The sequence below is a fragment of the Heliangelus exortis genome, chromosome 1 (genome assembly GCF_036169615.1).
Source record: "Heliangelus exortis chromosome 1, bHelExo1.hap1, whole genome shotgun sequence".
In the NCBI taxonomy this organism is placed as follows: Eukaryota; Metazoa; Chordata; class Aves; order Apodiformes; family Trochilidae; genus Heliangelus; species Heliangelus exortis.
In genome coordinates this window covers 119,743,277-119,758,027 of record NC_092422.1, presented here as the reverse complement: position 1 = coordinate 119,758,027, position 14,751 = coordinate 119,743,277, and positions in this window count along the sequence as shown.

Sequence of the window (14,751 nt, the reverse complement as noted above, 5' to 3'; positions counted from 1 at the left end):
TTTTCTACCAAACAGGCACCTCTGATTATTATTATTATTTTTTAAATTGAACGTTCCTCAAGTTAGGTGTATGAGAACATTCTTGTCCTGTAGCCCTCAGTACTCTCACAGCACTTGGCTCCGGAGAGCCTACCCCCTGTAGTGTGGCCACGGCTCCCAGTCTGGACCCAGGATGCCATGTTTGTGGAAGAAAGGCTGAGAAGAAAGAATAACAAAAATTAGACATTCATTCATATTAAAATACAGTTTTCTTTTTTCTTGATTGTTTATGGGAGCTGGTCTAGAAAAGGACTAAGCTTCCTTCCCCTCCCCCCCCATTAACAACACAGTCTCTCAATCACCTGAGAAATGCTGGATAATGTGGCCCTTTGTTAGCAGCAGAGAGGCAGATTAGGACAGAGAAGCCATAGCAAAAAATTGAAGTGACTCCTTGAAAACGCAGGAAAACTGAGTGTCAAATAACATGAGCCAACCTAAATTTCTAGGATTTGACTGGTCCCATCTTTCTTTACCGACCCTTCATCCATGCCTGCCACGGACATGATGCTCGAGTGCTATCGCTGTAAGCACTGATCTTAAGGAACATTCCCTACCAGTGCCCATCAACTGGAATATGGAATAGTCTCCTCAAGGGATGACTGGCAAGCAGCACAGCTTGGACAGGATTGTGCAAAGTCTGCGGGAGATGGAGAGATTGTACACATTGGGCAAAAACCTTCCAAGCATCTTCCCTGCTCGAATTCCCCCCGTTAGCAAGGGTGGTTGTTCCTATAGTCTCAGTTAGATGTCCTCTTATTTAAAGCAAGCCGCACAGGTAACCCGTGTGTCCAAATGCTTTTTGCCGTTTCCACCACCAGAGGGGAACAGCGAGTCCTGTGTTACCGTACGAAGGTGCTGTGTGCCTCCAAACATGAGTTACCCCCTCACCTCCCCTCCTAAAGTGTGCTCTGTGCCAGGCAGAGCCTTTTGCTCCCCACTCACACACTGCTTACGAAACAAAAGCGCCTTTTTATCCTGAGACTTCTTTGCTCGTTTTCCCCATTTCTGGTGAGGACAGGTTCCTACAGCTCACCCGGCGGGAAAATCCCTGCAAAATCCATTGTTCCCAGAGCCTTGGGTTGGAGCCGGGCACTGCAGTGGCAGATGGAGTCCACGCGTGGTGAAGGGGCTCCCTTGAGTTCACTGTGTATTGTGGCACCCCCTTTCTTTCACATCCCTCATATGAGGCTGATCCCAGGTATTTCACCACTGCTAAGGCATATTTTAGAACAGGTCTAATGAGGTTTACAGATCAAGTGGATGACCGTAATTAGACTTGTGCAGGCTGCCAGTGGGCCCGCAGTTTGCAAGTGCTGCTAATACATCCCACTAATCAAGATCTTCCAAGTTAGCCCGTAGTTTCCAGGCAACTCACTGTGCCCATTCTGTGCTATCCGGATTTTTTAAACCCTCGAAAGGTAAGAGCAGATCACCTTCGAGGCAAGTGTCTAATTACAGGGAAGGCTGGGATTAGGAAAAAGGGTGCTCATTTTTTAAATCAGTCAGGGGCTGAGACAGGATTCCCCACATTGCCTGGCCTTTACCCCCCCTGTCCATCCTCTCCTTTTCTCCAAGACTGGCTCTTGCACATTCATTCGTCAGCAATTAGCAAGTGTTAGGGCGTGAGGCTCCCCGGTTGGCGACTGCTCTACATCTGAATGGTAGAGCCCCTGGAGCCCAGGGCTGTGGAATGGAATCTGCAAGTGAATGTCGTCTGGGACTGAGGAAGAAAAAGATTTACCTGCTTTTGTCTAACAACATTGGCTGAGGTGGAAAGAAAAAGATACAAAGAAGAGACAAACAGTCAGAGGGTGTAGCTTTTTTAACTGGATGTCATCTGTCTAGGAACTGAATCCAGTGAGGGATGGAGGCTGAGGAGAGGAATACAGCCTTGGTATCAGTTGGTGGCTTAAAGGTGAAAATCATCCGTACTTCATGTCATTTAGATTGTTCGTGAAGAACCAGATCATACCAGGCTGTGAAAGCAGATCTTCAGAGACAGCAAAGAAAAAAATCTAAGAGATTGTACTATGAACAGCAGCTCTTCCTAGGCTGCAATGTCAGGAAAAAACGTGGAATCACATAGTGAAAAAACTCCAGACCCTCAGACTCTTCTTTGACAAAATAAAAATTCTTCCCCAGCACAGCTTAGTCGTGAAGGAGGAAGAGCAACCAAAGCTGTCTGTTGGAAATAACATCTTGCTAAAAATTCCTCTTATAAACCCAACTGAGTCCTGCATGCAAACTCTGGGGCTGAGACAGGCCTGAGAACCCCTTCTCTTGACCCTACTCAGAACTAAGTTGCTTTACTATAGCTGTAAACAGCCTAATAATAGAGTCAGTGCCTGCAGGTGCAAAATAACCTTGCAGGGTGTTGTATGGCTTTGGTGCAAAGATGCAGATGTTGACTCCTGATCTAGCAGGGCCTTCTGACATGGTAATATCTCAGCTATCTCTCTTCACTTGCTGTACCCACCAGAATTTCTGCTCCTTTTGCAGCAGAAATGGTCAAGCAGGATGTAGTTAACTCTCCTCATACACTACTGTTCACAGACTGCACATTGACAAAAAACACAGAAAATTTCTATTTCTATCAGTACCCACCTCTTCTGTGAACCCATGTGCTGGCCCCAGATGGAGGTCTGATTTTGGGGCACCTGAACCTGTACCTCTCAGGACCAAATGATACCATTATGGAAATGCCAAGGGCTGCTGGCAGCTGCTTAACAGCAACCTGCTGTAGCACCAGGCAACAGGAGGGAAATAAAACGCTCACAGTCAGACTGTTCCATGTAATATCCTCCTCCTGGATTTAAAACCCCCCTATGGTGAAACACATGAGCACCTGGTTTCAACTTCCTGAAGTTAAGGCCAAAAAGGAGGGAATTAGCCCAGTGGGCCAGGTGCTGCTTTCTGGTCCTGTCATATAAGTGGGAGAATTCTTCAGCAGGGATCCATTCTGGTCCCATGACAGTGAAAGACTGTTTCACATCAGCTTGGGCAGCAGTGAAGTTTGAAATTTTTCTGTGTTTGTGACATGATATCTGAGCGCATAACTGACCCTTTGTTTAAATTTGGCAATAAATTAATTCCTGGGCAAAGAAATAAAGTTATACACTGAGAAAATGGTGGGCCACATTAAGTTGAGGGCAGGAAAGAGAAACAGAGAACATAAAACCAATCTATTCAGACTGGGTTCCTAGATTGCCTTCATTGTTATGATGTCTGAGCATTTTCTGGTGGAGTATTCAGTGCCTTACTCAGATCTGCCACATGTGGTTCTTGGTCTCTTTCTCATCCTCCCCACAGGGAGAGAACTGCACATGTTGTAGAGGATTTCACTTTGGGTCACTTGTTCTGGTTTCAGGCTTGCTCATAACATGCTTACAGCTGTTTGTATTTGAGGTGCATGTTGGAGAAGGACACATTCTACTTGGAAAGCAAAGTGGTGGAATCAGAGTAAATTGTAGCACAGTCCTACTATGAACCCAGAGACAACTCTGGCTCCTGCCAGGACGAGATGTTCACGAAGTTAGAGAGCTCCTCTGTACCAGCAAAGTGGAACTCTACCAGAGCAGATTCCAGCTTTTGCCTTCAGAGACTTAAAGGAATCTATATGCTGGTCTTGAGGCCACTGGACACATGGTGGAGATGGTGAGCTGGGCAGGGTGATAAGTAGGGGACAGCCCTAGTTAGAAAACATGGGTCAGATACAAAGAAAATCAGGCCAACACGGGTGGGGGAAACACTCCCCAGTCCTGTCTTTGTGCTGTAGTTAATTGACTTTGCAGGCTGCCAACACTGTCTGCTAACAGGTATCCGGAGGATCAGAGTTTCTCTTTGTACGAGTTGTCAGAACAAGGATAACTGGTCTGATCCCGTATATCAGGAAGTGGTGGACTTACAAAACAGAAAATGTCCAGGCTGAGGGATGTCCATCATGTGCTGTGTTCATCACAAGCCTACATGCATCAGCAGACCTATTAACAGACAACTTTCAATATCATGGAAAGACCTTACCTTACCACAGGGCTTGCTGTAGTAGGGTAAATCTCAAATACAAGGGTAAATCTCAAAGCCAGCACTTGACTCTGTGGCTTGGTTATGAATAATGATGGGTTTGGACAGTTTGAAGCTAAGGAGCTGCAAAACCTAGATGAGATGCTGGTTAAATACTCTGGCAGTGGCCTGAAGGAGTGATATCCAAACTGCAAGAAAGGCAAGGCAATTACATTGGATAGTTCTGTGGCACAGTGGTCTACCAATGGCCTAGTTTGGCATGACCTAAATTTATCACGTTAGGGGAAGGACTGAAAATTAAAAAAAAAAATAATCTCCTCAGTATAGCTGACAAAGTGAAAATACAGCCCTAATTAATCACTTTCTACAAAGAGGTCACTTCCCACTTCCCCACCCCACACTCAGCAAGACATAGAGCAGTGGATAATTGCTATTGCTTTTTTTGTTTTCTCCACAGGCCAGGAAACTGAGGCACAAGGATTCATGCTGGCCTGTATGTTCTAGCAGGCCTGAAGCCAGGGTCAGGTGATACACGTGTTTTTGACACCTTATATTCTTAGGCTGAGAAGAGGTGAAGATCTGTCCTGAGGATCACATGCTGACAATGTCTCCTGCTCAGACTGCTGCTGTATTTAGGCTGTGACACTGCTGCTCCCTGTCCCCCAGACACAGGCATCACACAGAGAGGGCCAGGAGGCTGTTTGGGTTTATCAAACACCTGATAGGACACCTTCCACCAGAGACCTTTGCTGTGTTGCTAAGATGTTTTGGGAGCTGGCTACCCTCCCGTGCTCCTGCCTCAGGCTGCTGCTTACCTGGTGCTTGAATCCCCTCAAACCTCTGAGGGAACACGATTTCAGGCAGAGAGCAAGTCACTTCACATTGCTCCAAATAATGGCACTGACCTGAGTGAGCAGCTCCTCCTGGGTTTCTGCTCTAAGTGATCAGCTCCATCTCACACTGGGACAGAAGATGTGAGCCGCAGACCGACCCCGCAGCTTGCAGCCTCCCCAGACTCGGGGTCTGTGGCCCTGATGTTAGACAGTCCCGGGACACAGGGATGGGGAAGGGGTGGAGAAGATGCCCGAGACCAGCATGTTTCAGACAGCTTTCTTCTGGGAAAGCCAGAGCATCCTCCGCACCTGGAGGGCAACTTACTGGGAGAGGTCGAGGGAAGGTCAGATCGTGGATGGGGGGGTGCGGCAGTGGAAGAGGAGTTCCCCCCTTCTGCTCCTTGCTTTCCTCCTTGCTTCACCCTCAGGCGGCCAGCGAGAGGCAGAAGACAGCCGCGAAGGCAGGGGCAGGGGAAGGTCCCTTTCCCTTTCCCTTTCCCTTTCCCTTTCCCTTTCCCTTTCCCTTTCCCTTTCCCTTTCCCTTTCCCTTTCCCTTTCCCTTTCCCTTTCCCTTTCCCTTTCCCTTTCCCTTTCCCTTTCCCTTTCCCTTTCCTTTTCCCTTTTCTTTTCCCTTTCCCTTTCCCTTTCCCTTTCCTTTTCCCTTTCCCTTTCCTTTTCCCTTTCCCTTTCCCTTTCCCTTTCCCTTTCCCTTTCCCTTTCCCTTTCCCTTTCCCTTTCCCTTTCCCTTTCCCTTTCCCTTTCCCTTTCCCTTTCCCTTTCCTTTTCCCTTTCCCTTTCCCTTTCCCTTTCCCTTTCCCCTTCGCCTTCCCCTTATCCTTTCTGTTTCCCTTCCCCTTCATCTTCCCTTTCCGTTTTCCTTTCCCTTCCCTTCCCTTCCATGTCCCTTTACCCTTCCCTTCCTTTCTCCTTTCCTTTCCTTTCCCTTTCCCTTTACCTTTTCCTTCTTCTTCCCCTTCCCTTTTCCTTTCCCATTCCTCTTCCTCTTCCCCTTCCCCTTCCCCTTCCCCTTCCCCTTCCCCTTCTCCTTCTCCTTCTCCTTCTCCTTCTCCTTCTCCTTCTCCTTCTCCTTCTCCTTCTCCTTCCCCTTTCCCTTCCCCTTCCCCTTCCCTTTTTCCTTTCCCTTCCCCTTCCCTTTTTCCTTTCCCTTCCCTTTTTCCTTCCCCTTCACTTTTTCCTTCCCCTTCCCCTTCCCCTTCCCCTTCCCCTTCCCCTTCCCCTTCTCCTTCTCCTTTCCCTTCCCCTTCCCTTTCCCCTTCCCCTTCCCCTTCCCCTTCCCCTTCCCCTTCCCCTTCCCTTTTTCCTTCCCCTTCACTTTTTCCTTCCCCTTCCCCTTCCCCTTCCCTTTCACCTTCCCTTTCACCTTCCCTTTCCCCTTTCTCTTCCCCTTCCTCTTACCTTTCCATTTTCCTTTCCCTTTCCCTTTCCTTTTCCCTTTCCCTTACCCTTTTCCTTTCCCTTCCCTTTACCGTTCCCTTCCCTTCCTTTCTCTTTTCCTTTCCTCTCCCTTCCCTTTCCCTTTTCAGGGCCAGGCAGGGGCAGCAAGCCGGAGATGTGTTTACTGAGATTTGGTTATCCCTCAATCATCGCTCCTCCCGGGCAGCACAAGATGCCCCAGTGCCTTATGAGAGACAGGAGTGAGGAATACTGTGGGCATTTGTCCCGCCTCTCTCCCTCCCATCTCCCAGTTGCAGATTCCAGGAGATCTCCAGCTGGCAGGGTCATGAGGTAAAACCACTCCATGCCTCAGTGTCTGAGAAATTCCTCTTGGTCATGGGCTTGGTAGGCATCACAGACACAGATCTTGATAGCTGCTGCTCCATTTGTAGCATGAGGAAGGCTTGGACTGCACAGGTCTTTTACAAACTTGGGTCTCTCTACACACAGTCTACTCTTTCCGTGCCTCAAAACAAGAGCTGAGCTACAGCTGTGGTAAAGGGAAAATGGGGAAAGCACAGAGAGTGCTGTGAATGTGAACAAGGTATGCAGTGATGTCAACTGTGACAGCACACGAGTCTAGGAAATTCTGTTTACTCATTTTGCATCTGTCATGGTTTAACACTGGGCTGGTAATTAAACGGATGGCAGATGCTCTCTATTAATCCCTCACAGTTCCCTTATAGGTAAAGAAGACAACAAGGGAGAGACTTACAGATTGGAAATTAAACTACACAGCTTTAATGAAACAATATTGATAGGAAAAAAAAGTAATGAAATACATACAAATATGTGCAAACCCCCTACTGTGCTCCCCCCTCCAGTAATGCTCATGTCACCACTGATGCTGCAGGGCAGGCCCTGGCAAAGTCCTAGAGTGGGGTCCTGGAATCTGCAGCAGATGGGAGCTGGATGCCAGAATGCACAGAATCAGGAATGCATGGGTTGGGGTTGAAGGCAGATGAACAGATGGAGTTCACTTAGAATGCCAGCCATGGATACAGAGAACTTGACCCTCATCATCCTTCAAATTTTTGCCTAGTATGGGATGTAATACTTCATTTGATCATTTTTGGTCACCTGCCTGGTGCCCTCTCCAAAGGAGGGTCACAGCTGTGACCCCTTTACTCCCTTTTGTTTCCAAAGCGTGGCCATGATTTCTCCTGCTGACAGCAAGTCCTGGACACAACCTCTATAAAGTAGTATTTGCATTGGCATTACCTTAACTGGCTGAAAGCTAGCTTCATTAGTCCAAAATGCACCTCTTTTCTTGTTTATACAGAGGGAGGGACTAGCATCCTCTCTAGGGTTAAATGTCTGACTGTAACTATCTTTTTGCAAAGGAGAGGCTAAAGGTGCCACTAGAAATCTTTCAGAGATGTTGACTCAGCTGTTCTGTTCTCAGTGGCAGCTGAGACTCACTACTCTATTTGTGTTTCTTTCAGTATGACATGGTTACCAGCTCCTGGCTTTGCTGCAGGCTGCTCAGATTTTCTGTGGGTGATATTTTTGCTATTTGTGCTGCAGATAACTGGCTCATGCACTAGTTTCCACCAGATAGATACCTGTATGATAAAAGGCCACAGCCAGGGGAAATTTTCTGTGCAAATAAGCCCCCCAGCTAAAATGAGTTCTGAAGATTTGCAGGATGTAAACCCTGAAGGTACATGGCCTGAGCTCCTGGAGGACTCATTTATCTGGGAATCAAGCAGAGTATATGAAATTATATGAATTTCCCCTGCTTTAGGATGATGTTGTTGCTAGCAGTTCCTGGAAGGAGGGGGGCATGTGCCAGAAGCCAGGATGGTAAAGATTAAAGGCTTCAGCTGAGCTAGGGGAGGGATTTCCTTACCCTCCATCACCTGTCATGCTCTTCTACTCTGTCTTCTCTGTGCATGGTGTGTGTAAACCTCATAGCATGGGGTATCCAGCATTTTCTTCCCCTGGCAGAGAGAGGTGGAAGCATGGTGTTCCAGGGGAGCCTCGTATGCCTGATCCATCTCTGATCTCCTCTTACTTTTTCTGCTTTTTCTTGTTCTTTCTCTTGGTTGCTCTTATTTGTCTCCTGTATTTTTTTCTGTGTATTTTTTTCCTTGCCATTTTAAATTACCATCACCTTGTATTTTCTTCCTTCATGACTCTTCACGACGCTTGCTATGTTTTCTTGATTCTGTGTGATGTGCAGCATTTGCTGGCCAGTAACCAAAGCAAACTTCATTTGAAGACAAACATAACTGTTCATAGAGTGGATTTTGATGTGCCCACTGCTTCCACCAATATGACTACAACCGTAGCTGCCATTAGCTACAAGGATGCAGGCAAGATACCAGTGTGGACCAGACCTCTGGCTTTCTCCTTTGTGTTCTGTTCTCTTTTTATTAAAGCTTGTTGTTTTGTTTTGTTTTAATTTTTCCATGGAGTGGAAGAATTATTTTATTCTGTATTATGATCCTCTGTCATCAGATCAGGTGATCCGTGTCATCCCTTCCAGCCTGTTAATCTATGGTTATTGTCCATTTATATTGTGGGGATTGTCAGATGCTCTCAGCATGCATGGTGCTGGCACCACCGAGGACACTGTCAAGGATATCAGTGCTGAGAACTTTCCACCAAACATGCTGCTGTTGCAGCTTCTCTGGCATGGTGGGAGTCTCTCCAAGAAAACCAGGGGATGGTATCAACCTCGTAGCTTCATCTACTTTCCAACTCTGCCCCCTTAGTCAGCTTGAATCAGGTTTCTTTGCATGTTACAAGAGCTGTTTCCATGTTTGCAGGTCTGCAGATGTACTTTATTTATATGTGTCAAAATATGTTTTGTCTTAGGAGAGAGGCCTAAACACCTTCCTAGTGTGCTTCCCCACAGCGTTAGGTACTCCTTTCCTGTGTGATGTAAAGATGACAGGATCCCAGGCTGGAGTAGATAAAGAGTATCCAATAACACCAATAGAGGGAATTCTGAGTTTTGTGGTTGTAGCAGAGTGAGTTTTATGAGTTCATGGCCATTCACTGTTGAGGACAGGAGGACTTTCTCATACTGTCATGTTGACATAAATATCCATACTATTTTCAGTGTGCCATAGATACCAACCACCTCAGCAGTCCCTTTGGCTTTGACAGTGCTTACCCATTATTTCAAACTCCAAGATTCATCTCAGGGAATTTTTGCACTCCTGCCCCGTTGACAGTGACAGAGAGTAGGGGTGGGGAACCACAAGAGGGAAAAATATAGGAGATGTACTTGCTGCAGCAGAACAGCCTGATACTATATTCAAGAAAAGCTTCAGCTTCATCTTTCTGAAGATGTGGTTGTCGGGGTGTAAATCCCACCTATGTGAGCTTAGTCCCTAGCTTTTTTCTGCAGCCCTTTGAGTTGATTTCTATCTTGGAGAGACAGCAGTGCGTGCAGGAATGAGAGCTGAGCTGACCAGGATTGTTCAGCTTTTTGTAAGGAAAGGGTTGCTTGCTTAGACAAAACCAAAAGATTTCTGTGGTTTTGATTTTCAGATTTTTTTCTTTTGATTCTCCAGGCTGAAATGAAAGTGATTAACTAGGTAGCCAGTCATGAGTGAAACTCAGGTTCGTACCCCTTTTTAAACCTGGCTGTTAGCATCCTAGCTGCATGCCACAGGCTATCATCTCTTTCAGAGGACAGGACAGTATGTGGGTGAGAAGCCAGTGAGACTGGGAGGGGAGGGAAGGTAAGGGGGCACCCTGTTGTGTTGTGAGTCAGAACAAGAGTATCTCATCAGGCTGATGCTTTTCAGGAAACAGAACTGCTGATTTTTGGCCAGCTGTCTTCAAGCTGGCTGAAGTAATTCAGGAAAGGTATTTCTGGGAAAGTGGAATTTCCCAAGCTTGTGATGCCTTGTTTCATAAAACATTGCAGCTTTCCATTATGGTTAGATTTTGTGCCTGGTTACTTTGGGCCAAAATCCATCTGTTCCTTTGCAGAGCTGATCTCTGAGGTCTTTTACTATTTCATGCAGACCTGACTGGATTAGAATTAAAATATCAAAAAATCTACAGAGGAGAATATTCTTCCCAAGAATATAACTGCAAGGGTGGTAACTGGCAGCAAAACAGCAATAACAAACAGCCAGAGATAGTTCTGCTGCTGCCATATGAACAATTTGTGCTGTAGTAAGTGGAGCTATCCTGCTTCAAAACACCTGCAAAGATAAGTATGCAAGCCCAATAAAGCAAATTTGGCTGTTCTTTTGGGATTTGGATTTGAGCCCATTTCACATCTCACCCTGTTCCTTCTTTAGGCATTGCTAAAAAATCACAGTATAGACACAGTTTGTTGCTTGGAGTAAAGACAAAGCTGTCCTGTCTCATTTTTGTATCTTTCTAAGGCTAAAGACCCAGGACAAACTGGGGCCAGAGAGGAAGGGAAATGAAGTTTCCCTTGTTCCCTGTCTCACCATAGGTTTCATCTGAACTGGGATTTTTTCCCTTGCCATGGACTTTTGCCAAAACCCCTGTCCCTAGCACTCCCTGCACAGCCACCATGTTGTCAGAGAATCTCTTCATCCCCGTCTCTCCTTTCACTACCCACTGCTGCAGCTTAAATTTTTGTTCCTGAGATACACAGATTCAAGAGAGGAGATGAACACAGGGCTGACTTGGATGGAGATGGAGGAAGAGATCAGAGGTAGATTCCACTGTCCAGCTGTATTGTCTCTTTGATGCTCATGTATTTGTGCTGGAAAAAAAATCCTGAAGGCATTAGAGTTGAACCACAAGGCAGAGAGGTGTTGATGCTGGTGCAGCAGAGGACCATCCGTGCACTGGAACAAGAGGGAGCATTTTCAGACTGGGGACAGAAGCAGCAGTGGTCTCAGCACATGAAGGCAGATTCCCCACTGGCTGTGCCTATCCCACAGGCAATAGCAGGGTCCAATCCTGTCCCAGTCGCCTCTGCTCTGATGTCCTGCCCCTCATACTGCCATGCCATGGGTGTGTAAGCAGCTACCTCTCAGGTGACATGCAGGAAGATGGGTGGTGGACTGGCTTCTACCATAATGTCCCCAATAAATTCCCCTGTAATGGAAAGACCTTGGAAATGGGCAACTAGAGCTGCTCAGATATATGTTGTATCCCAGCCTGGCTTTCTTTGCCTCTGCCTGACTCATGTTATTTCTTTATAGGAAGAGTTTCCCTGACAGGCTAGTTAGGGTGAAGTAACCAAAGGACAGTGTCATCGTTCAGGGAAGTCTCTTGGCAGTGAGGAGAGAAGCATCCTTTAAAGAGAGAGGGAAGCCATTTATGCTGTTGCACTGTTCAGTCAGTCTTTTCCCATTCCCTTTTTTATTTAAACACCTGTTTTCAAAATTGGAATTATTTCATTGTCTGCCCTTATTATGAACCAGTTCAGACAAGTGGGAAATCATTAAGGCAGCATGTACCTTATAAAGCAAGGGAACAGGCTTAGTAATAGGCATCACTAATTTTCATTGGGTATTTATTTGCCTCCTTTTTTTTTTTTTTTTTTTTTGAGCTCTGAACTGTACCCCTTGTTCTTTGTCTCAGGACCCTGGACAAATATATAATGTCAGGTGAGTGACAGTGACACAGGTCTGAGGCCAGAAGGGATGAGCTTTAGAAGGAAGGGTTCAGAACCTGACAGCAAAAGTCAGCAATCCAAGAGGCTACAAAGAGATGTGCTAGGAAGTGCTGTAGTTTTGTGGAGCACTGGTTTTGGTGGCCATTGCTTCCTACAAAACTCTTGTCCAGTACGGATCTTCCTGTCCTGTTCAACTCTGGGAGCTGATAAACAAGACCACAGATAGGGGGGCAGAAAGACTCAGCTATTGTGACATCAACATCCAATATGTGCATATGAAATGCACATATTGACATTGATGCTCTGCAAGCTTTTAAAAGAGGAAATGAATCACAAAAAGACAGTTGTGTTATGGTTTTATATTTCATGAAGTAATAAAGAGCAACATACTGAATGAGATAAATTGAACTAAAACATTATGACTCACATGTCCCATGACTAAGGTGTAAGAATAAGAACTTTCATATTCCTTGTTGAGTTACCTACCAGCTGATGATCTCTCATCATGTTTTTCATTGTGGTGCTCAATCTTTAACTGAAATAACAAAATAGCCAGAGTGCTAAAAAGACAACATGACTCTGGACTCATCAGTCAAAGTAATTGATTTTCTTCTTTTCTTCACTGAGTGTCTACCAATCTCATTACCTAACCTGATTCCTCTATAACCCCATCAGAACCCTGTAATGAATAATACTTTTAATTACCTGGCGGATCCCTGGCCATTAATGCCAGACCCAGGAAATGCTATCAGTCACTGGTAGGTCATGCAGAATTATTGTAGCTCAGGGGAGGGCCCACAGCAACATTCTGACAGGGCTCTGTTGACTCTCCCTAGCTATGCTTTTTTGCCAGAATATGTCCTATCTTTGTGAAGCTGGTGTTCCAGGTGGGACTGAGCATGGCTCATGCTGTGAATTGCAAGGGTGCACTCCTCTTGCACAGGACAGCTGCTTGGGCAGCTTCCTAGGGATGGACAGGCTATTTCTCGGGGCAAACACTATCCTATAACATGGCCTTAAGTGAAGAAATTCCACTTTGTGGTGGGGGAGCTAACATTATCTCAGCACTGCAGCAAGTGTAGCTTCATCAGTGGAGTTTCATCAAGTCCTAGGACACTGGAGCAGTGGGAGGAGACATTACAAGCCCAGAGTGTTTGGAAACTGGAAGCCCTCAACATTCAGCCTTTTGTTGCCAGCTCACTCAGAGGAGGTTAACCTGTGGCTTGGCAACGTTATCTGGAGCTGTCGCAGCATAGCAAAAGGGTCTCTTTCCCCAAGCTGTGGAGAATCCAGACCAGAATGTCATGTTGCAATTGCAGTACACATGAGATGATGAAGTGTGGAAGATTTAAAGAGATCCTGACTTAGGAAATGCTATGTTGTATCTCAAGGTGTGTTAGTTTTATAGCCTTTTGTTATTCACTAATATTGGTTGCATAGTGGGGAGTATGTGAGTGTGAATCACAGGTAAATTTACTAATCCTAAGAAATTATAGCTGTTGCTATGTGTGTGTGTTTATCCAGCTTTCAGGGGTCACAGATACAAGCAATTTGGTTTGTGGAGCTAGAGACAAAGTAATACAAAGAATGGGAAATGTCTTCTGGAGAAGACATATAGGCATTGCTTAATGTCAGCCCATCACATACTGCTTACGTCTTTGTAGGAAGTTGTTGACAAACATATTGTAGTGACCAGAGCTGCTACAGTTTAGTACAGTACTATCTTATCACTTGACTTCCTCTCAGGTGGTATCTGTTGCTCTCAGAGCAAGGTTGGTAACATAGATCACGTGAACAAATGCATAATGCACATTACCCAGCAGAAAACTTTCCCATCAAGTATCCACTCAGTCCATTTACAGTCTGAGTGTCCATCTTATCTTAGAAGTATTCTGAGTTTTAATATGAAATCTCAAGACAGGTCTATTCCTTAGTAATGTTTATCACAGCCATGGGCTCCATGAATTTCCACCACAAAGTTCCATTTGACAGAAGTAGCATATTCAGTACCTCACATGTATGCTTCCCTAGCAGAAGTTTCCTGCTAGCATCTGTGACCCTTTTCAGCTTTCAGAAAGTTGCACTGTAGCCACAGATACTTCCAATGCATGCACAAGCAACCATGTCAAAATGAACACACGGGTCATGCATCTTTTTACATCCTCTTCCAAGCCACACACAAAGCCTGCCCATCAGGACAGGGTGGTGTGCATTGGTCAGCCAACAGCCCACACTGCTCACTTTGTCCCTCATGGGCAGAGACAGTTTCTGAGGCAGCCAGCACCCAAGCCAAGAGAGTGTGACAAGCTAGTGTCAACATCTGGCTCTAGCTCCAGCATCAGCCCTGAAATCAGTGAAGCTCTTTTTCCCTCAGAATCATAGAATCATAGAATTGGCTGGGTTGGAAGGGACCTCTGAGATCATCAAGTCCAACCCTTGATCCACTGCAGTTACCAGACCAGTTACCAGACCATGGCACTGAGTGCCACATCCAGTCTCTTTTTAAATATCTCCAGGGACGGAGAATCCACCACTTCCCAGGGCAGCCCATTCCAATGTCTGATCACCCTCTCCGTAAAGAAATTCTTTCTAATGTCCAACCTAAACCTCCCCCAGAAACAGGGCTCAGCAGTTTTCTTCAGGCACTCCATAAAAAGAGAAATGGAAAAAGACCCTGTCAGCTCATGTAGTTTTGAGGTAGCCCAGGTATGGGAAAAAAAGAACAAGATCAGTTCCTGGAGGGCGATCAGTTCCTGGAGGGCCAAATAGCTCTGTCACTGTGTTAGGCCAAAGCTGTGTCTCTGCATCCAAACTGTGTTGAGCCTGAGGTAATCTACT